Source organism: Lynx canadensis, chromosome B1 (genome assembly GCF_007474595.2).
Source record: "Lynx canadensis isolate LIC74 chromosome B1, mLynCan4.pri.v2, whole genome shotgun sequence".
Classification (NCBI taxonomy): Eukaryota; Metazoa; Chordata; class Mammalia; order Carnivora; family Felidae; genus Lynx; species Lynx canadensis.
Genome location: NC_044306.2, coordinates 47660314 through 47685752, shown reverse-complemented (window position 1 = coordinate 47685752; position 25439 = coordinate 47660314).

Genomic DNA, 25439 nt, shown 5'->3' with positions numbered 1-25439 from the left:
CTCCCTAATGGTTAGTGATGTGATGCATCTTTTTAATGTACCTGTTGGCTCTTGGGTGTTTTGGGGGGAAAAATGTCTATTCAGGTCCTTTGCCCATTTTTTTAACTGGGTTATTTTGTTTATTTGTTTTTGTCATTGAGCTGAGTTCTTTATATAGTTTGAATATTAACCATTTATATAATTTGCAAATGTTTACTCCCATTCTGTAGGTTGCTTTTCATTTTGTTGGTGGTCTCCTTTGTTTTATGGAAGATTTTTAGCTTTATTTACTCCTCATGATTAACTTTGGCTTTTGTTGCTTGTGCTTTCTGGTGTCAAATCCAAAAAAATCATTGCCCAGACAGGAGTTTACCCTCCGTTTTCCTCCAGGAGTTTTATGGTTTTAGTTTTTATGTGCAAGTCTTTAATCCATTCTGAATTAATTTTGTGTAAGATATGGATCCAGATTTATTTTTTTGCATGTGGCTGTCCAGGTTCCTGGTGCTATTTTTTGGAAAGTATGTCCTTTTCCTATTAAGTATTCTTGCCTCATTTGTCACAAATTAATTGACCATATATATGCATGGGTTTGTTTCTAGGCTTTCTATCTTGTTTCATTGATCTATGTGTCTGTTTTTATGCCAATACCATGCTGTGTTGATTACTATAGCTTTGTAATATAGTTTGAAATCAGGAAGTATAATCCCTACAGCTTTGTTCTTCTTCCTCAAGGTTTCTTTAGCTATTCAAGGTCTTTTATGGTTCTATATAAATTTTAGAATTGTTTTGGTGAAAAATTACACAAAATGTGGAATTTTTATAGGGATTGCACCGAATCTATAGATTGCTTTGTGTAGAATGGATGTTTTAACAATCTTAATACTTCCAATCCATGAACATAGAATATCTTTCCATCTTCAGTTTCAGTGCAGCAATCTTCTACTTCCTTGGTTAAATTTATTTTTAGGTATTTTATCCCAGATCCTTGTTTACCCACTTTATTTAACCAAAACACATAGTCACAATTCAGATTATATATCACTTCAAACTGTTTTACTTCAAGAACTTTGTCTGGAATTTGCATCCACTGTATCCACTCCTTCACTTTCACTAGGTTTAATTTCACCCTTAACAGGACCCCTGGTCTGTCCTTCTTTCCCAATTAACTTAAGCTACCAATCAATTGGGGCTGTATGTGATCTCCTAACTTCTTACAACTTTGCTCTACCAAATCAACTACATTTTACTGGTGCTCAATTAGTCTTTCTCTGTTCTCACCTCACTTGGTCCCATTATAGAACAAAACTCAATGGTCCATTTTCTCTTTTTCTGCTACCTGATGCAGAAATTAAACTGGGTGTTTATTAGCATAACTTTAATTAAATATGACTTAAGTCACTCAGGACCAGTAATGCTTATCCTAAATCTCACTAAGTGTATTATTCTTCCGACTTAATGTACCCATTCTCTATGATGGCCGTTTAGTCCTTTGTCTTTTTAAAACCACATCCTTTGCCTCTTACCCTCCTTACTGCTAACAGTTAACTTCAGCATGGCCTCCTTCAATCTCCTTCACCACTCTTACCTTCCTACATCTTGACCCATTCTTTCCTTATTTTTTTTTCCTAAACTTGAGCAAGAAGTTATAAACCCCTTCCTCAGATTAAAAGCTTAATGGGCACTCATCAATTATTCCCTTTCTCTATTAAATCTTCAGGTATAAATTTGTAAACATAGCTATCTTGAGCCATAGATATACTTAAGAATGTTGTATTTTAAATAAGTAACTTTCCATTAAGCTCTCTTTTAATTTTATATTGTCTTTACTTGGAAACTTCTAGATAAACCACTTCAGGAAAGTACTGTGTCATTCTCACATCATCAAGTTACCTGCTGATCTGTCCATACACTCTGCCTTCTCCTATGTCATGTGACTCTTCCTGTTTTGCCCTGAATCTCATACTCACATCCCTGTGTAAGGCAGTCAATGGAAAAATTATCTCCTTTTCTGCATTAACATTTTTCCTGTCGGTTAGATCATATTCTCCAAATTATGCCATTATAAAATAAAGCCCATTTTAAGAAAACAGTGTATTTCCTTGTCCCACTTCCTTTCCTTCCCAGCTACCATTCAGGTTTTTTTCTCCTTTACTTAGAATTAGGAAGCATTGCCTAGCTTTGTAACATCACTTCTTTCATTTATTTTTCATTTTTTATTTTTTTATTAACTTGTTTTATTTTTTAAAATTTATATCCAAATTTCTTAGCATGTAGTGCAAAAATGATTTCAGGAGTAGATTCCCTAATGCCCCCTACCCATTTAGCCCATCCCCCCTCCCACAACCCCTCCAGCAACCCTGTTTGTTCTCCATATTTATGAGTCTCTTCTTATTTGTCCCCCGCCCTGTTATATTATTTTTGTTTCCCTTCCCTTATGTTCATCTGTTTTGTCTCATAAAGTCCTCATATGAGTGAAGTCATATGATTTTTGTCTTTCTCTGACTAATTTCACTTGGAGTAATACCCTCCAGTTTCATCCACGTAGTTGCAAATGGCAAGATTTCATTCTTTTTGATTGCCGAGTAATACTCCATTGTATATATATACCACATCTTCTTTATGCATTCATCCATCGATGGACATTTGGGCTCTTTCCATACTTTGGCTGTTGTTGATAGTGCTGCTATAAACATGGGGTGCGTGTGTCCCTTCGCAACAGCACACATGTATCCCGTGGATAAATGCCTAGTAGTGCAATTGCTGGGTCATAGGGTAGTTCTATTTTTAGTTTTTTGAGGAAACTCCATACTGTTTTCCAGAGTGGCTGCACCAGCTTACATTCCCAACATCACTTCTTTTTTTAATAATTAATTAATTACTTTAATTTTAGTCTTAATTCCAGGGTAGTTAACACAGTGTTATATTAGTTTCAGGTATACCATATGGTGATTCAACACTACCATATAGGACTCAGTGCTCATCAAGATAAGGGTACTCTCCATCCTCTCACCATTTCTCCCATCCCCCCACCTCCTTCCTCTGGCAACCATCTGTTTGTTCTCTCTAGTTTTGAGTTTATTTTTTGGTGTATCTCTTTTTTTTTCTTTTTTTTCCTTTGTTCATTTGTTTCTTAAAGTCCGTATATGAGTGATATCGTATGGTATCTGTCTTTCTCTGACCAACTTATTTCATTTAGCCTTATATCCTCCAGATCCATCTGTGTCATAGCAAATGGCAAAACATTTCATTCTTTTTTTATGGCTGAGTAATAGACTTTAACATAAAGACTGTAGCAAGAGATAAAGAAGGACACTATATAATAATAAAGGGGACAATCCAACAAGAAGATATAACAGTTCTAGGTATTTATGCACCTAACATGAACGTCTAAATATGTGAAACAGTTAATAACATACATTCAAGAACTAATAGATAGTAATACAATAGTTGTAGGGGACTTTAACACACCAGTTACATCAATGGGTAGATCATCTAAACAGAACATCAACAAAGAAACAGTAACATTGAATGATACACTGGACCAGATGAACTTAACAGATATATTCAGATCATTCCATCCTAGAGCAGCAGAATACACATTTTTTTTCAAGTGAGCATGAAACATTCTCCAGAATAGTTCACATATTAGCCTACAAAACAAGCCTCAACAAGTTCAAGAAGATCCAAGTCATACCATGCATCTTTTCTGACCATGACGCTGTGAAACTAGAAGTCACCCACAAGAAAAAGTCTGGGAAGAACACACATGCATGGAGGTTAAATAACATGGCACTAAACAATGAATGGATCAACCAAGAAATCAAAGAAGAAATAAAAAATCACATGAAGACAAATGAAAGTGAAAACACAAACCATTTTGTTACCACCCACTGTTTCCCCAGCCAACTCTAGTTGGGCTTCTGTCCTTACTACTTTCACTAGTTAGCTCAGGCAGCCTTAACAAAATTACATGGACTGAGTGGTTTAAACAACTGACATTTATTTTCTCACAGATCTGGAGGCTAGAAGTCCATGACAAATTGCTGGGAAAATTGTTTTTGATGATTTCCTAGGTTATAGATGGTCACCTTCACTGGTATTCTAATGCTGCCTTTCTCTTGTTGATGTGAGGACAGAGGGAGGGAGGGGAAAGAGAAAAAGAGAAAGAGAGAGGACTTCTGCCTCTTCTTCTTGTAAGAACACCCACTGTATTTGTTCTCAGTTTTTAAGAGTCTCTTATTTTTTGGCTCCAAAAAAAAAAAAAAAAAAAAGCACCCATTCTATTGAAGTAGTGTCCCACCCCTATTACCTCATTTAACTATAATTTTCTCCATAAAGGCCTAATCTCCAAATACAGTTACATTGGGAGTTGGAGCTTCAACATATGAATTGTGGGGGTGGGGACACAATTTTTTCCGTAACAGAATATTATTGGAATGGTTCTTCTGACTATCACCCACAGTTTCCATTTTCATATCCTAATGTTTGGCTCTCTGTTATTGCTTTATTTCACTTAGTCTTATCATTTAACATAATTGACTGCTCTGTCCTTTCTGAAGCAGTTGATTATCTTGTATTTCATTTTATTAAGATGTTTTATTTCTTAAAATGTCACCTGTGTGCCTGTATTATAATAAATTGACTTTAACCAAAGCCACAAAGTAATTACTTGGCAATTTTTTTTCCCGCATCATTTTCATCCTGAATCTTCTTCATATCTTGCCAGTATGTGACACCACAGATCAGAGGTTTACAAAGTGGGATCCATGTACCCTAGGTGGTGGTCAAGATGATCCACGGGTGCAGAAAAAATATATAAAACTTTAATACACATTTATTTTTACCTTGAAAAAAATTAAGCATTGCAAATTAATTATTTAGATTTAATCAGTACTCTCATCAGTTTCATGTCATGTTAGATTAGGAGTGTCCTGAGGGAAAAGTGAGTACTCCATAGGTGGTCAGTGGTATTCATCTTATTCAGACATTTTTAACATATTGAGAAGGAGTTTAATTAAAGTGTTATCAGTTAAATGGATTTAAGCAGGCTATAAATTTTTAGTTTTAGAATCTTGGCAATACAAACCCCATGAAGGAAATGCTAACATTTTTCACAATAAGCAAAACCAAAATGACTTATTTTTCAGAAAATAAAATTTATTTAATGGAGAGATTATTTTTAAAATGAATGGGAAATGTTTTCATAATGGAATGACTTAAGTTACGAAAAAAGATGCAAATGTGCCAAAAAATAACTTGGAAAAAAGAGTTTTTAACCATATTTATAAATCTTCTCAATGAAAAGTTTCAGTGTTAAGAATCATAATGTGTAAATGGGATTAGAAATCAAATGTCATGATTTTACGAAGGATAGCTAATAATTCAGTTTTAAAATTGGGTCTTATGCATCTGTCAGTTAACTTCTTCACATATGAAAGCCATTGAGACCAAGAATCATTAAGCATAATTCTTATCAAAGTCTCAGCTGACTTTTTGTGTTTAACACCAACAAACTGCCCCTCAAATTCATATAGAAATTCAAAAAATATAGAATATCCAGAAAAAAAAAATCTTGGAAAAAGGACGAATTAGAAGACTCACACTTCCTGATTTCAGAACTTACCACACAATCAAGATAGCGTTAAGGATAGACATATAGATCAATGAATTGAAATGAGTCCAGAAATGAGGCTTTGAATTTATATTCAACTGATTTTTGATAAAAGTGCCAGGGGCATTGAATGGGGAAAGAATTATCTTTTGAACAAACAGTTCTGGGGCAACTTGATATTGACATGTGAAAAATGAAATTGAACCCCTACTATTCACTACACACAAAAATTAGAAAGGATTACATACCTAAATGTAAGAGCAAAGAGTACAAAAACCTAAAGTATACAAGTAAATCTTCATGACTGGGCTAGATACAACACCAAAAACACAGGGGACAAAAAGAATTAAATAAATTGGACCTATCATAATTAAAACTATTCTGTTGCAATAATGCCATCAATAAAGTGCAAAAACAAATTCATAGAACGGGAGAAAATGTGTGCAAATCCAAAGAAAACCACAGAATAGGAAAAAACGTTTGCAAATCCTGTCTTATTAGGGACCTGAATCCAAAATAGACAAAGATCTCTTATAATTCAATAATAAAAACAAATAACCCAATTTAAAATAGGCAATGGATTTAAGTAGATACTTCTTCAAAGGAGATACACAAGCAATGGCCAATAAATACATGAAAAGATGATCAACATTATTGGTGATGCAGGAAATGCCAATTGCAACCACAATGCAACACCACCTCACATTCACTAGGAGGTTATAATCAAAAAGACAGATAAATGTTATTTCGGAAGTAAGGGAGGTGAAGAAATTGGAATCCTCATACATGGCTGGTGTTACACGGCCAATGTTAACATACAGTGGTGCAGCCAGTTTGTAAAAAACCCTGATAGTTCCTCAAAATGTTAAACATGGAGTTCTCATATGACTCAGAAATTCTGTGCTAGATCTATGTCTCCATACATGCATACATATATGCTATATATATTTGTACTTAAGAGAAAAGAAACGTGCCCATATAAAAACTTGCACATGAACGTTTTATAACAGCATTATTCATAGTAGCCAAACAATGGAAGCAGCACAAATGTCCATAAACTGATGAATAACAAATAAAATGCAGCACTCCAGGGAATACTATGGAAAAAATAACAAAGCATGACTACTGATACTTACTACAAAATGGATGAGCTTTAAAAGCATTATGTTAAGTCAAAGAAACCAGTCACAAAAGAGTATATATGATCCCATTTACATTAGATGTCTAGATTAGGCAAATCTATAGAGGCAAAAAGTAGATTAGTGTTTGCCTAGAACTACAAGTATAGGTGAGAAAACCAGGATTTATTTTAAGGAGAACAGAAAGATTCTAAAATCAATTGTGATGATAGTTACAAAACCCTCTACATACAAGAAAAAAAAAACATTCGATTGTTCACCTTCATGAGCGATTTCTATAATTTGTGAATTATATCTCAGTAAATTATTAACAAAACAACCCAGAAGCAAATAAATTGAACTTCAGATATTTGAAGTACCTTGCACTGTTGCCATTAAAGTCATATTATAAAAGATATAAGAGCAATACTTTCATTGATAAACAACATAGAATTAAACATGAAAGAGTGTTCATTTTATATTTATTTCATTTTTAGAGGTCTATTGAAAATCTGTAAAAGGCACATAGCATGTTAAACATCAGAACACGTGTTCACTCTTTTTTGGGATAAAAAAAAAATCACTGCACAGTGTTAAAGCCTATTCTCTTTTCTTCAGTGTCTTACCTCACCAACTGTTAGGAAATCTCTGTTCTAATTCACGTCCCCATGTAGGGTGAATCCCACTTTACTGACACGCTTGCCCTCTAACCACATCCCCTTTCTCTGTCTTTCACAAGGGAAGAGATCAGAGTTATCCTTTGGATGAGTTTTGGAGAGGGACTTACAACCATTACGAAGCTTCCTCTGGAATTTTGGGTTTTCTTATCCATGGAGGAAGTGAATTTTGGTTCTCGGCCATGTGACATAGAACTCATTCAAGAGTTGTAAAAAAGAAGGAGGTTAGGTTTATAACTGAGGTGAACTACTAGAAAGTGTATTGTAGCATCCATTAAATACATATCATACAATCTAGTTTTTATCTATTCTAAGACTGCTATGTTCGTGATTCTCAGCTCTACCTGTGCAAAATGAATTCATTGTACATGAATGCTCATGGCAGTATCATTTGTAATAGTCCCAAACTGGAAATAATCAAAATACACATCAATATTTGGGCAAAATAATTGTGTTCTATTCATACAACAAATATTACTCAGCAATAAAAGGCAGTAAACTTTTTTTAAGTTTATTTATTTTGAGAGAGAACATGCATGTGAGCTGGGAAAGGGGCAGAGAGAGAGAGGGAGAGAGAGATTCTTAGGCAGTCTCCATGCCCAGCAAGGGCCCAACATGGGAGTCAACCTCATGAACCTTGAGATCATGACTTGAGCTGAAATTGAGTCAGTAGCTTAACCAACTGAGCCACCCAGATGTCCCTAAGGCAATAAACTCTTGATATATGCAATATCATGAATGCATCTCAAGATAATTATGTGGAGTGAGAGAAGACAGACGAATTGTATATTCTATATGATTCAATTTGTTTAAAATTCTAGAAATTCTGAGTAGTTTAGAAAATTCTAACAAGCCTAATTAGAAATCAGGTAAATGGTTGCCTGGGAGAAGGGGGCATAGGAAGGGTCTGATGACAAAGATTACAAAAGGCAAGGGTACTTTAGGGGGTAATGGATATGTTGAATATCTTGATTATGGTGATTGTTTCATAGATATATATATCTATATATCTATATCTATATGAAACAGATATGTGTTATATACATATATATGTATATAATGTACACATATGTGTATAATCACAAACACACATGCATTAAAATGTGTCAAACTGTGTCCTTTAATTAGGTAGAGTTTATATCCATCATTTATACCTCATTAAAGCTGTTAAAAATTTTTATCATAGGATTTTGTAATAGTGACATTGGCAGAAGATTCAGTGCCAGATTGGAGTGAGTTCAAGACAGACTGAGAGGAGAGAAAGTAAAGACAGTGCATACAGTTGTGAATGGTTAATTGACAACTGGTTCTCCTCTTTTCTGGACACAGAGGAAGACGGCTCCTCCTTTTCCCCTTGTGCTTAAGCAGAGCCATACGAAGTGTCTTAGCTAGTGAACTGTGTGACAAAGTAACAGGCATTGCTTACTAGAGAAGGCTCTCAATGTTGATTCTTGAACTTGACTCTCTTCTTCCTTGAAAGTGGAAGCACTTTTCCAGGTGTAATAGATCACAACATCGTGCTTGCTTGACTGACTGACATTTGATGCACAGAACTGTTGCTTACCCCATACAAGATTTTAAAGGAATTAAAAATAAATTATTGGTGTGCTAAGCCACTGAGACCTGGAGGTTCTGGTCTGTCTCTAGTGATGTGATAGTGGTTTCAGGAAGTTTTGCTCTAAAGGGTAGCAGAAGAAAGAGGATGCATAATCATGGATGGTCATTTTTATAAGATGGGAATGGTTAGGACATTTTTGCACAAAGGTTCATGAATAAGTAACAAGTTATAAAATTTAATTAGGGCCATTATTCCACACATCAATTATTTGCAAAGAAATACAACCAACCAACCAAACACCCAGACAACCAAACAAAAAACCCTTCCTCTAGGCAAATGACTTTCAGCTTCCACTTGCCCACTCAGCTAGCCATTGCTTTATAGTGAACAAATGACTTGATCATACATGGTGGCCCTGTGTCCAGATCATAAGGATGACATTTGGCGTTAGGAGAAAGAATAATTCACCTATTAAAATAGAATATAGAAAACAATAGAATGTAGGGGAACAGTAGTCAATTGGTAGAGTTACTGAGAAATGGGGAGATTTATTTGTGGGAGATCTAATTATTTCATTCTGTAAATATTTACTGATTTCCATGTGTCAGGAAGTATTCTAACAGCTTGGGGTGCAGAAGTGAAAAACCAAAAGGCCGAAGCAACCCTGCCTTCATGGAGCCTACATTCTATTGTGGGAGGGGGAGACTGGTGAAAATCAAAACAAAATAATAACTTTGCATTATGTAAGAATTCATAGTACTGCAGAAAGAAAGAAATTAAAGAGTGAGAGAGAAAAATAAAGAAGTGTGGAGAAAAAACAAGGAATATGGACATTTCCTTCTGGATGGCTATTCTCAGTGAAATAAGAAGCAAAATCATCAGGACATATGTTTAAAATTTGATTTACAGAATAAGATATGAAATAGCGATCTGGGAATGTGGGGGCGTAAATTGTTTTGGGAAATGTGGGATTGCCAGGCAGCACGGAGGAACCACTTGAGATTTCAGGTAATAAAATTGAAATAAATCCAATCAATATGATGCCTATTTTTTTTCTCCAGCCATCTTCAGCTGAATGGGTACAGACAGTGAATGTGGGATAAATGGATTGGATCTGACCTATATTTTGGGTCATTTAATTCTTCCAATCACCTGGACTATAAACCTCAGGAACATTTAGCCTCAGCTTTGTACATACTTTTCATATCTAATCATTCACTAAGTTGATTCAATTATTCATTAATTTGTTCAGCTAATGTGTATCGATCACTTCTATTGCTCGTAGCACTCTGGCAAACATGAAATGATTCCTCACCCTCAGGAAATATCAGCATCCTATAACATAATACAATGACACAACATAACACAACATAATATGAAAACCTGTTGGAGAAGCCAGCTGTGCACCATGCAGCATAAGCACTGTAAGACGGGGATATTCTACAGTAGCCCAAAGGAGGGTTGGTAGTTTGTGTAGTAAAGGAAAACATTTATTTTTTTTTAATTTTAGAGAGAGCAAGCAGGGGACAGGGGCAAAGGAAGAGAGAGAGAGAGAGAGAGAGAGAGAGAGAGAGAGAGAGAGAGAATCTGAAGCAGGATCCATACTCAGCATGGAACCCAATGCTGGGCTTGATCCACAATCAAGGGATCATGACCTGAGTCAAAATCAAGAGTCGGACACTCAACCGACTAAGCCACCCAGGTGCCCCAGTAAGAAAAACTTCTTAGGATGTATCTTGAAGGACCTTCATGAATTAGCTCGGAGAAGACATGTAGTTAAAAAGCACGTAGTAGTGGGAGAGCATAGTGTGTTTAAGGAACTGATGTAGTTCAGCTTGAAAGGGTCAAGGTTTCTGGGCGAGGAGTGTCAATCAATGAGGAAATGAGAAGGGAGAGATAAACAGAAACCAAATCATGAAGAAACACACCCCATGTTAACAGGTTGGGATTTTATCAAGAGGAGAGGGGGCTCTTAAGGGTTAAGTGAGGCACTGACATGATCACAATTACGGTTTTAGAAAAACCACTCTGACAATCTTATAGACGATGTGTTGAAGAAGGCAAGACTTCAGGTGGGACGACTCAGGGTTAACCTGGTAGTCACTTTAAGTTTTTCAAGGACACATTTTCTATTACAGACTAGTTTTTGAAATTCTTGGCTTCACCTATATATTTCACTTTGTCTTTGCTCTGTATAATTTTACAGCCACCAACTTAGGTACATTTTTGTTCTCATGCCAATCCTTGAGTATAATGTACACCACCACCTTTTCAGTTATGCTCCTTTGTTCCTTCAGAGTTTGTTTCTCTTTCCCATCTTTGTAATTCATCCTTGAACTTACTCATATGATGCCACTTCCAGGCAGACCTGAAACGTCCTCCCTTTGGGGCTTGTCCTTACTCATGGATGAAATTAAATTAGGACCTAAAAGAATAGGACTAAAATGAAAAGTTGTATTTCTCTTATTTTTAGGAGATGTAATTGTTATGAAATAATAGATATACTTGACATGGTGATATACTAGGTATGGAGGATAATTGAAAAAAACAGAGAATAAAGACTGATTTCCAAAATTTGATTTGAATAGCTAAATGTATACATGATTAACACCGGAATGCAGACTGTAAGAGGGATGGGGACAAGTTTTCAAGGGGAGGAGATAGTTTGTAGTTAAACATCTCTGTAAGAGGTTGGTTAATAAATAGTTCGATATACAAGTTGGGCTCAGCAGGAAAGTCTGGCTGCAGGGGAAAGCTGTGTGTGCCATATACACAGAAGCAGTCTGAAGGCCACAAGCTGCCACGGAGTCAGCCAAGAAGTTGGCCAAGGTCAGCAACCTTGGCAATAATATCATTAAGGAGTAGATGAAGGAAATAGCTCATGGGGAAGGCTGAGAAAAAGAATTGAAGATGGAGAAACAAAAACCAGGAAAGGGTGTTACAGAAACCAGAGTAGGAGGGACCAGTCAACAATGCCTAAACAACTCAAAGACTCCACCTCCTCAATGCCTCTGACATCAGTTTTCTCTTTTCCATCCCTTTCGGTTCTGCTCCTATTGATGAGATTGTTCAATTGCTAGTATTTGTCTCTCAAGCTGTGAGTGGTTCTTGAATTCATCCTTCACACTTGTCAGAGTTATCATCTGAACAAATCAGTTCATGTTGTTTTTTTCCTGTCCAGTTACCTAAAACTTCCAAACACGGACAATCAAGATTAAGCTTTTTACCTGATGTCCAAAGCCCTCCATGTGGTGCCCCCACCAGGTCCTTCTAACTTTATTGTCCTTCAGCACTTCCTTTAATCCTTTTGTTCCATTCATGGCTGATCACTAACCTTCCTGGACTGTGCAGGCACTTCTGACCCTCCCTGACTTTGCACATAACCTACAATTACCCAGATACTCCTCTACATCTATGCCAAACATCTTCTTTTCATCCAAGACTTAACTCAAGTGTTGTGTGAAGCCCTTTCTGAGCCCATTGTTTATTAATACTTTGTTTTTCTACAGTGTAGACACTTTATGTATCTATTTCACACTTATTTCATTCCATTTTCTCCTATAGGAAGTTTCCTACTTACACATTCATTAGTTACACTGTGTTTCGATCCTGGTATTTTCTGCCTTGGCACGATCTTCCATATTTTGCGTCCTTGTCATGTATTTTTTAAAATAGTTGATTCCTGAACTCTGAATTGGTTTGGGCCATATTAAAAATAATTTTCTATAGATGTGTTTGTGGGCGTCTGTGGGTGCGTGTGGGGGTGTGCGTGTACATACACACACGAGCGTGCATGCTTGCAGAGGCATATAGATCAATGGCAACTTGCTCATTTTGTCCCAAAAGTACTTACAAGTTTGAAGTAATTCATCTTACTAGAATCTAAGGGGCTTCATATTCCAGTTGTTAAATGTAGCATTTGATACTTGATACTGAGAGTACAGATGCTAACTGAAATTCTCCTTCTACTGAAGAGAAACTGAGGCCCAATGAGATGTAATAATTCACTCCTGATGATACAGATTCCAGCTGTACACCCTGGAACCTTTCCAGATCACTCAATACCATCTCTAATTTGACTCGGTTATGAGGAATCATACATTTGTGGCTTTTAAGAATGTCAGGACAGGGAGGTGCTTATGGATAATCTAGTAATAATGCCCATGTTTATAGATTTTCCACCTGGCACTGTGCTAGGCACTTTATAAACATTATGGTGAATACTCACTATGACCTTGTGAAGTGGGTGTTCTTACCCTCATTTTAATGAGCTACTTATTCTTAATAGGATGAAATAACTTACCCGCAATCACTGCTAGCAAACGGCAGGGCTAAATTTCAGGTGCCTGTCTGTGTGACTCAAAGTCCGTTGTCTTTACCACTTAGATAAATACGTTAGTTGGCTCTTGGCTACTGTACATGATGAGAAGAAAATGGTACTCATTTTCAAACTGGTTCTGGGGAATTTCATCCATAGTGGGTCAAAAAGAAGTTACCATAAGGAACCTATGTAAAGGGTTTTTTGCTTAACTCTCCACACATTTTTCCAACTATGATTTTGGTTTATTTTATTACCCAGTTGTCCATCTACCCAAATTGCATCGAGTGCCTACTATGAGTCAGCTGCTGTTGTCAGTACCCTGGGGATACTGTCACGAACGAGACAAGAAAGATCACTTCCCTCACAGAGCTTACATTTTAGCAAGGGTAAGGCAGAAAGCAAACAACAATTATGATGAATGAACTAATCATATAGTACATTAGAATAGGATTAGTGCTATGGAAATGTTTTATTTTATTTTTTTTTATTTTTAATATTTATCTATTTTTGAGAGACAGAGTGCGAGCAGGGGAGGGGCAGAGAGAGAGGGAGACACAGAATCCAAATCAGGCTCTAGGCTCTGTCTGAGCTGTCAGCACAGAAACTGATGCAGGGCTCGAACCCACAAGCTGAGAGAATCATGACCTCAGCCGAAGTCAGACACTTAACCGACCGAGGCACCCAGGCGCCCTGGAAATGTTTTAACCATTAGAAAAATCTATAAGAATTAGAAGATGGGAGAATGTATAGTTTGCAAATTGAAATAGTGGACTTGGTGGAAGACCATTCCCAGCAGAGGGAGCAGCCAGTACAAAGGTCCGGCTGTGCATCGGAGGGACGGCAAGACCCATGTGCTGGGCACAGGGTGAGCGAGGGTTGGAATGTTAAGAGAGGAGATCTGAGAGATGCTGGAAGAAGGTATGAGTCTCTGCTGGACAAGAGCAGATGTATTTTCCTGTGCTCCTATTTTTTCTTAATCTGTTACCCTTTGTTTGGCTTCTGCCCTTTTTTCAGTTTGGGGTAGAAAATTGATTGTCTCATATAGTGGCTTTCTGGCCATAAACCATTATTCTGCTTATTTGCATAAGTGGGAATCTCACCTTTATGGCTGTTGGTTACCATAGTGGGGTCTGAGTAAACTGGGGAATCTGCTCCCTGCCCTCACCACCACTGTCTGTAGAATCAAGATCAGAACAGAAGAGTGGAGAGCTGAGTTCAGATCAGTCCCTGAGCTCTGTCCAAACCTTGTCTTTTCTTTGGGTTGATGCTAACCTTCCGAAGGAGAGGGTCCCTAGTAAAACTCGTGGGTCTTTACCACAGGGAGTAATGAAAAGATCTGAGACTAACAAATATAATTTTCTAAAATTTCTCCCAAATTACTATGGAGTCCACTCTACTACTGACCTGAACACCAGTCAAATACTTGGTGACTGGGTAATGCACAGTAAAATCCTGTGATTTAAATCTTAAATTCTAAATTTCAAAGCTCATAAACTCTTAGTATTAGAGAAAATAAAAAAAAGGCTGCCACTCTGCCCTTGAATTTCCACTCCAAATAAGCACTGCTTTCTCAAAGGGTGAGCAGCTCCCTTTGTTAGAACTTATTTTAATTTAATTTAATTTAATTTAATTTAATTAATTTTATTATTTTATTTTATTTTATTTTATTTTATTTTATTTTATTATTTATCTTGTCTTATTTTATTTTTTGCCTCTAACACAAAGCATGACAACTTCTTCCTCATGAATAACTAATGGCCGGAGAAAGTCTCAGAAAACATTCCACTGATTAGCATCTCTGAGTAAAACACAGGTTTTAAATCCTGGCTAGGCTTCTCCCCTGATTATCTTTGGGAGAAAGAAAACACAAAGCACCCAGAGGAGAGATTTTAAGTTTATTCCCTCTTTTTGTACTCATAATAAAGACTTACTTTCCAAACCAATCAGCAGCTCATTGGCTGGAACCCAGGGCTGGCTCATAGAAAATTCAAGTCTGAAATGGACAGTGGGAAGCTGTCTTTTTGTGCAATATCTCAAGAAAAGTAAAACAGATTTGATCATTATGAAGCCTGTGTCACCTCATCACTAAGCAGTGCTCCCAGACACCCTTGCCATTTTATGAGTGCTGAGAGCTGCTAACATGACAGTCCTTGTGTCAACTTGCAATGACCATCAGTCATCCTGGATACCTCCTTAGCAGTCTTGAACAACTCTATTCTTTTTTTTTTCCTGTAAATAGAACAGGAAAGCATTCAGTTTTAACTAACATTTACTAAATCCTCATTCTGTGCCCAATTCCATGCTAGATGCTTCTGAGGCCAAATGTGGAAGCCTGGGAGCAGAGGAAAGAGCTGCCCCAGGGTATGGTCAGACTTAGAACAGAATGAATTTTCCACAGAGGAAAAATGGACTTAGAAGTCAAAGCCTTCAAAATATTGCACTTATTTATGCTGACAAAATATTCAAAGAGCCAGCGTGAACATTTGCTCTAATGGACGAGGAAAAGAAAACTTAGTAAAATCCATTTCATCTCTCTGATTAAGCTAAAATGCTAGTTGAAGTTGATTGTCTTATTTGGCACCTAAGTATGTGAATTTTTTTTTTCCTTTGCTAATTAGTAGTGGTAGCAGGACCATGCAGAGCATCTGACAAGATGAGGATTTTAGCAGAAACTTTATTTTACTGGACTAAGTAGTGACCGGGCCAAAAAAAAAAAAAATGGAATGAGGGATTTTAAATAACATCCCAGATACTGGTAAAATAATTAAGCTCTGGTTGACAGTATTTAAATGATGTGTTACTAAGGCAGGTATCTTAAGTGAGTAGAAAAATGTTCCCAGAGGTTACCAGAAGTCTCTAAAGTCTCTAAACAGAGACTTCCTCCCCGCCCCCTTTGATCCCTTTACAGATTTTCTACACCTTCCTAAAGAAATTGACTCCATCAGGATGATTAAAAATTATGGAGGAATGGAAGGCAGTGGTCTAAGGGCCTCAATGAGCACGTGGTCAACACAAATATTTGGTCACTTCATGAGGAAAAGCTGCCATGGTTGATGGTGCCACAGTCAGTTCTTGGTAAGAATATGAAGCAGTTGAACTTCATCTCAAAGGCAGCTATGGTATCATGGAGACTATTGGGTCAGAAGCCAGGAACCTTAGGTCAAGTGCAACTGTTGCTACTTCCTGGCTATGTGACAACAGCAAATCACTTATCTTTTCTGGCTCATTGGTGTAGTGGGATTAGTATTTTCGAGTTCTCTTAGTGAACATGATTTCATGATTAATAAAGAAAAAAATTACACTAAATAGCACTAAAATTAAATTAAATAACACTAAATGAGAACTATGAATGCTATTTCTTTTTTTTTAAACAATTTTTTAATGTTTATTTATTTTTGAGACAGAAAGAGACAGAGCATGAGTGGGGGAGGGGCAGAGAGAGGGGGAGACCCAGAATCAGAAGCAGGCTCCAGGCTCCGAGCTGTCAGCACAGAGCCCGATGTGGGGCTTGAACTCACCAACCATGAGATCATGACCTGAGCCAAAGTCAGATGCTCAGCTGACCTAGCCACCCAGGCGCCCCTATGACTGCTATTTCCACTTTGGTCCCCCATGAAGACCTTTCCTCATCTCATATTGGTGGGTATCTGTCACCTGTCCCCTTGTTGGCTGTTCAAGTGTGTCTCCCCACCTCACCCTATATCAGGGCCTAGACATCAAACGAAGTATGCTGAATGGAGAGAAGTCTGGGACTTTGAGAACAGTAATGAGGTATGTCTAGGGACAGAAGGATCTGATTTGAACATCTCTCAAATCATTGGCTTCTATGAGGTATGTTCTTTATGGTGCCTTTTGCTTTGTTTCCTTCAGTGAGCTATGATCCAAAATTTTCATGTGGTACAATGGAATGAGCACTGTAACTACACCACGAAAGCCTTTTCAGGGACACCTGGTGGCTCAGTTGGTTAAATATCCGACTCTTGACTTCAACTCAGGTCATGATCTCACAGTTCCTGAGATTGAGCCCCGAGTCAAGCTCTGTGCTGACATTCTCTCTCTCCTCTCTCTCTGCCCTTCCCCTGCTCTCTCTCTCTCTCTCTCAAATCAACATTAAAAACAAAAACAAAAACTTTTCAGCAACTCCCAGTTGTTATTAGAATAACATCCAAACCCTTAGCATAGCATGACTTCACTTTCCCCACTGACCCATTCGTTCTGTGTTACAGCTATTCCAGACATAAGGAAATTAATTTTCTTGTACTTCTCCCCACCCTGTCAATCAATTCCATGCCTTCATTCTTTTATTGTCAGAGACGACAAAAGATGGAGCAAGAATAACTAAATGCTAATTCACATTCTGTTTCCTCTTTGCTTACACTCACTCAGAGTTGGTGGTAACTCTTCTGTCCCAACTTTGAGACTTCATTGCTTTTTGCTTTGCTCTGTTGTTCACTTTGGCCTAGTGCCTAGCACAATGCCTGCCAAATGAATTCACTAATTCCCCATATTATTGAATTGAACTGAATTGAATTGAACTGAATTGACAGGGAAACAGGAGACCACAGTGCTTTGATCATTTTGATATTATAACTTGGACTAATGTTTTTTAGCCTCAATATCGTAATCTGTAAAATAGAAATTTGATTATATGATCTTTTTAAATATGATATTTGGGTTTCTAGAAATGTTCTCCCCCAAATAAAACAGCATCCATGGAAGGGAATTCAGCTATGTCTTTAATAGCAATCTGCAAAAATTACAGGCTGAGAGTCAAATTGTGTAGAGCATTAACACAGAAAGGAGATTTTATAGGTTGATGTCTCAAGAGATGATCATACAGTGTTGACTCTTGATATTTAGGAAATGCCCATATTATCATAATAATGATTAAATTCTCATTTTCACGATGACTCTATTTACATTTCATGATCTTGCCGTCTACCTTGGTCAATCTTCACACAACATGCAATTTATTGTATGCTTGAATTAACTGTAGGAGGACTCTCTTTCTCAGTTTGAAAGTTGATTTGCCAAATCCTCTTCAGATGACTTCTGAGTCTCACTGGTGGGGAGAAAAATGAGAAAGAAAAATAGACATATTTATTGTTAAAGGAGAGAATAAATCTACCCAGGATCGAGATGCTATTAATATTCTGAACCACATGGTCAAACAAAGTTATGTTTCCTATACAGGAGAGCAAGCTGTAGGGTAATAAACAAGACTTTCTGTGGCTTCATTTTTCCAGCTGTTTTTGGAAATACTTGACATTTAACAACACGCACTCGGCTGTTCGACAGAAATTGGAATTATCACATCTCTCCAGCAACTGTCCACAAGGCAGGTCTCACCCCTCACTGCTGCCAGATGTCTTCTTGAGCCTAGAGTAGAATTCCCTGCAGAGGAAATTTCAAGTGCAATGAAAATAAGGCGGGGAGGACATTTAAAGCAATGGCAAGAAATAGCTCTTAAATGCAGCAATTTTCTAGGCTCTGCCTTATTCTTCTGATGAGGAAGAAAGAAAGAAAAAAATCAGTGTTATTCTGACACCTCGGTCATCTCTCCTCCCCTCATCTCACAAAAGGAATAATCTTTAACAAATAGAAGATGGTTTTGTGTCATTGTCATCCTTGCCAAGCTCAGGAGTTCTCCTCATTGATAGGAAGGTTAGAAACTCAGCGCTCCGTTGGAGGGAATGTGAAAATGAGATGTGGGGAGCTTATTTAGCAATTGCTCCCCCCCCTTTTCTTTGCTGAAATCCAAAAACTCTGGAACAATGCCATTGCTAAGCAACAGATCAGACATTTCCTTTCAAGAGTCAGGTGAAGGGGAAGGTGTAATGCCTGCTCAATCAGGACTCAGGAGGATGCATTAGCTCACTGCTCAGCAGGGTGTGGGATGTGAGTGACCCTTTCCTTGTGCTCTGCTCTCTTTCTTGACATGTGGGGTGGACACAGGAGGCAAAGTTTCTGAACCCAGGGGTGTCATTATGATTGTAAACTTGCCTAGGCCATTTCACATCACTAGACCTTAGTTTTCTAGCAGGTAGAAGAAGATAATTGGACTAGATTAGGATTTCTCAAATTTTACTTGCATCAGAATGATCTGAAGAAGATATTCTTGTACTCTCTGACTCAGTGGATTTAGCAACTGTCCAGGTATCTGTATTTTTTAAACTATCTGCTAATGATTTTGATACAAAGCAAAGACTGGATCAATTGGACTAACCAGTTTCTAAGAATCCTTTCTTTCCTGACATTCTCTGAGTCTATAAATCTGGATTAAATGTGTTCCAAATGATTCATCAGACAAAAATGAAGTGAATGACTCCTTAGGAAAATCCTATTGTCACAAACCAGGAAAGCTTTGTATATTTCCTGCACTCCATTTTGTTTAACTTCCTAGTTGCCCAAGCAATAGCATGGTCTGACTTCTCAGGTTCTTGAAGTTATTTGCAACTCCTTCTCTTTCGTGTCCCAGGTACCATTACTACTTGTAACAACAACATTAGGTAAGACTAACCTAGCCCATATTTTGTGCTAGGAATTTTTATAAGTCTTTTATATTGACTAATCTAACGTTTCAACAACTTGATACAATTGGTATCATTATTAACCCTTTTTATAGATGCACAGAGGAAATGAGGCACAGAGAGCTTAAGTAATTTAGTCAAGTCCCCACAGCTAATACTAGACTAAGCTAGAATTTGAACCCGGACAGTCTAGTCAGATGTTCACACATAAGCTGAATCTAGTTTATTGGTGCAGTTTTGCTATTTACCTAATTTATGGTTCCGTCTTGATTTATTCTTATCTTTTAATCCCTGCTAGCAAATCCCTAATTTATGTTGATGTCAATTCACCATAAATAACTTCAAGGATTTACTAGCACCTTAAAATGTGAGAGAGTCATGCTGCAGTGTGTGATAATAAAGGTCTCTGCTTTCAAGGAATTATATAATCTCTTTTATAAATGTGCAGGTTTTCTTAATTCTGGTCTGTCTGAAATCATTTTCTGCAAGTGGCTTTGACCATGACTTTGCTCACGTCAAGAGCACAAATTTGCTACCAAATTCCCAATGCTTCCAGTTACACTCTATGTGCCAATATTTAAAAACACTTTATCCCCTAGTTCCATTATATCTTGGAGTCTTTTGGCTGAGCTTTCATACAAAGCAGTCACAATATCACAGAGAAATGTTACCTGTATATAAATATTCTAAATCAACCTTTTCCATCTTTGAAAATCCTGTTTAGAATTCATATTTACTAGGGAATCCTAAATCAAATTAAGCAAAATTGATTTCCAAAGCGTTTATAACTCCCAAAAGGATATTTTGCAAGTGCGATTGTAGATGTGTTTGAATAGATCTGTGGAACAGTTTCACACATAGATAATATTCAGAATTTATATAAGAAAGCTGCATTTAATTCTAGACTTAGTTAGTTGAATCTGATATCATAAAATCAATTGTGTGTCAAACATAATTCTAAAAATGTTAAAAACATAATTCTTATGTAAGTAAATAGTGATCATCTGTCATATTTTTATTTAATTCATTAATGATGGAACCAGCCATTTGGAAAATCTGATTCAAAAACTGTATAAAAGAAATGGGATTTTATATGTTCAGTGAAATAAAAAAGGAACATTGATCTAAATTTCTGACACTAGATTTTAAACAAACTGGTCCATATGTTACATTGCAAAACAATCACAGACTTTATCCTTCCTAGTTACAAAAAATAAAGTCACCTTGTTTTATCATTGTTCTAAAAGTTAACCGCTAGCTTTATGGAGTTATAAAATATCTGTGCCATGATCAATTATAAATATTATGTCAAACATAGAATCCCCAAGACAGTCCGTGGGCCCTTAAGTAAAATGTTGGACAGGGCTCCAGCATGATATTAAATTTTTACACGGTCAATGCTTCGCTTCATTTTCAAATTTAGAATAACTTGAATATATATTTATTTCCTAGAATCCATCATGCGTTCAGAAATTTGGCTCATTTTGGTGGGTAACAATAATTTTCAGTGTTCAGGTTAACATTATGGGGGTAGATCTTCTCCCTAGGAAAAGTTACTGTAGATCAGGAGAGACTGCATCAGTACAGGTCAGACTGAATCCATGAGCCCATGAGGAAAGGTATTGTTCTAGTCCAGGCAAGTGATGATAAATGTTTAACCAGGGAAAGCAGTAACTGGTAAATAAATATTAAGTACATAAAAATCTCTAAGTTAACTTTAAACCCAATGGCAAGAATAAATGAATAAAATATTGATTTGGTGGCCAGTTTTTTAAAAAGTATTCTGGGATTTGAGACTATTTTCTTCTCACTTGTTTTCATGATCTGTTATTATGTTCACTACTTTGTTAGTGGCCTTGAATACTAGGGCACTAATGCTGTCTTTGCCATTTATGACTTGTGACTGCACTCGCTATTGCCTCTGCCTGGAATGTTCCTCCCTCAGATATCCACATGGCTTCGTTGCGCACTTCCTTCAGGTTTCTGGTCACGTGGCATCTCTTCCGAGACACTTCCCCTGACCACGTTCTCCGAACTAGCAGTCTCACTCTCGGCACTTCTTATCCTGTTTGACTTTCTTCAGGGCTACAATATTTATTTATTTATTTATTTATTTATTTATTTATTTATTTATTTATATTTAAAAGAAACTTTACTTTTTAGACTATCTTGGCAAAATTAAGCGGAAAGTACAGAGTTCTCATAAACCTTTGCGCACACCCCGTCACTTTCCGCCCCGCCAACATTCCACACCAGAGTGATAACAATGGTCAAAATCAGTTAACTCACACTGACCTATCATTATTAGTCCAAGTCCATAATTTATATTGGGGTTCGCTGTTGGTGTTGTAAATTCTGTGTGTTGTGACATGTATAATGACACATATCCATCGTTACAGTGTCATACAGAAAGTTTCACTGCTCTAAAAATCTGCTTCCAACTATATATCCCTCCTTTCCACTTAATCTCCCTAGCAACCACTGATTTTTTTTTAATCATTTTGGGAATAAAAAGAACTTTCCAGAACCTTTATTTGACTTTCTCAAAGAATGGTAAAATCTTAAGTATAGAAACTATATTGCATACAAACCTTTTAACCCCTGAGCACCTAATCAAAATGTTTTTGTCATAGTGGAGTTATACAGACTTGCTGATTTATCAGTGGATTGATTGGCTTGGGGAAATAGAGAAAGAAAAGGAGCCCATTCACAGTGACAGAGGAAGCACAGAAAGGGCAGCTGATTCCTCCATCGTTATTGTTGTTTATTTTCTTATTTTGAAGTGTTTTGTTTAATTCACCCAACCCCTTGTTGCTTTTGAATGGAACAAGAGTAGATGTATATGATGGCTGATAGGCTGTGTGTTCCAAGGATTCATATTAGAATTTGCTCTAATGTCTGAAATAACTCAGAAGCCTGACTTGTACACACCTGCAGAGTTAAGCATGTCTGAATTGCTTCTGCTAATGTTTCCAGGAAGCTAACTTCCATGCCAGGTACATGAATTGTTGCCTGGCAACGTCAGGACTCAAGCTTCAACTGCACTCAGGAGGCACTTTTCTGATGTGGGTCCATGGGTATTTTGGGAACTCACCTCAGAACACTGTGACCTGGTATCCATAGTCAAAGCAAAATGGAAGATGGGGACAATCTTCCAGAATATTCTTAATATAATCCTATGACTCTACTTACCCCAAATCATTAAACTTTTGACATAGAAATCCTCAGATTTTGATGCGTTTTATCATCAGCAAAACTGTGACGATTCAATGAGTGTGGAGAATCCACTTGTTTTCCAGCCTCAACTAGAGTACTGATGTTTTGATTGTGTAATAAATTCTAGAGATTAGAAACTTGCTTCTTTCCATAGCTGGAGCTATTTGCCCCGCAACTGTGTGCTGAATATACTGGTAGCCAACAGCTTTGTCGCACCTACATGAGCAGAGAATGTGTTAAGCCCCTCACATAGAAGAGCTCATTTAATCATCACAAGGATCATAAAAAATAGGTAAAATTATTTTATTGCACAAGTGAGAAAACGGAAACACAGGAAGATTAGGTAACTCTAGGAGATGTCGCAAGGGGACAGTTAATGGTTAAAAACTGGGATTTGGGCCCGTGCTGTCTGACTCTAGATTTTGTTTCCTGAAGGCTCAGGAGCCAATTTTGACCTCAACAAGGGTTTAAGAAATTCTAAACTGACGCATCAGTGGGTTCAGTGAATTTGTTTGTTGCTTGGCAAGCTCTAACCTTGTGGCCTAACCTTGACAATTGGATTTCTGTATTACTCCTAAGGCCAAATCCCTATCTCCCAGGAGCATTCTGTTTTCCAGATCTTGGCTCCTCCCAGTCTAAAGGTGATACTTCTTTTCGAGTTAGAAAACAAATATCCCTTTTCATAATTAGTTCACTCATTCACCACTCTACTTGTTTCTTCCTATCACTTGCCAGCCATGTGCTTTTTAAGGGGTGGGGGAAAGAGTTCGGGGCAAAATGAACAATGTGACACATAGCAGGGAGATTAACAAATATTTATTGAGTGCCTACTATGTGCTGGGCAGTGTTCTGGGTGATGGGAATAGTGGTCAAAGCAAAGTTTCTCCTCCCATGAAACTTACACTCCAGTCAGGGAGACAGATAAAGACAAATACATGTCGTACTGTATCACAATATGTGTTAAAGTCTGAATTGTGAGGAAGCCAGCTAAAGATGGCAAAGAGAAAAAGAGTAATGAAAGGGTGATTTTTTTTTAACTACAAAAAGCTCAGGAAGGCATCCTTGATAGGATAACGCTTGAAGCAATAGCACCAGGAGAGAGACGAGGCCCTGCCGGTAGCTGAGGAGGCACACTGTGCAACTTGGAAGAGCAATAGCACATGCTCTGTGGCAGAAGGGGGCAGAAGGGTGTACCGAGGAGGCCACTGTGTCTGAAGAGAAGGAGTTAGTGGAAGAATCATAGAAGGTGAAGGGACGGAGGTGGCCAGGGCGTGGCTGCCGCAGGAATTTGTGGGCCAAGTAAGAACCTGGGCGAGGTTGTGGTAAGAATGCAGCGCAAATTGTTGACTTACTGATGTTATTTATTAAAGTGTATAAATTACCTCATTTACACATTATCAAAACCTCATTCATCCTCGTAGAATCGTAGAATATTAAAGATAGAAACGATACCCACATTACCGTTACAGTCATAAATCTTGTACCTGATTCTCGCATGCAATGTCAAAAAAACAGCAACAGCAGTAACAACTTAAGTGCTTAGTGAGGGCTTGCATATTAATCATTGTGCAGATTTTGTGCACATTGTTTTCACCTCTGTAATCTCACAGAAGTAATGTAGCATCACTGCCAGGGTGCCATCCAGCTCTGTTTGCATAATGCCAAGGAGGGGAACTCACCATGTCAGGACAGGACGGACAAGGAGAATGTGCTCTGTGGTGCTATGAGTCATTATGCCTTCTGTTGGCCCCTTTCATTCCCCTTCTATTCTTACTTTGTGAATTGTGTGTGTGTGTGTGTGTGTGTGTGTGCGCAAGTACTCATACAGGTGTATTTGTTTTCTTCCCTAAATAGATGTGACCAGGTGACCAGTGGCGGTCAACCAGGGGTGGTTCCTTCAGTTGAGCTGCCGACTCTTGATTTTGGCTGAGGTCATGATCTCATGGTTGTGGGATTGAGCCCCATGCCGGTCTCTGTGCTGAGTATGGAGCCTGCTTGGGATTCTCTCTCTCCTTCTTCCTCAACCCCTCCCCTACTTATTCTCCCTCCCTCCCTCTCTCTCTCTCTCTCTCTCTCTCTAAAGCAAAAACAAAAACAAAAGGTGTGACTGACATGACCATTAGGGAAGTTTGAATAGGAAAGGCGAATGTGTCACGATGAAGTTAGAGTCTGGCAACCTCTTAGCATCATAGGGCCAGTTTTAAATTTTCCAAGGTCAAGTGTAAACTTCTTAGTCTTCAAAGCTTAGAAACATCAGGACATGCATTTTATTAATGCTTATTTATTTATTTTGAGAGAGAAGGGATGGAGGAGGAACAGAAAAAGAGGGAGAGAGAGAGAATCCCAGACAGGCTCCACACTGTCAGCACAGAGCCCTACACGGGGTTTGACCCTCATGAACCGTGAGATCATGACCTGAGCCAAAAATA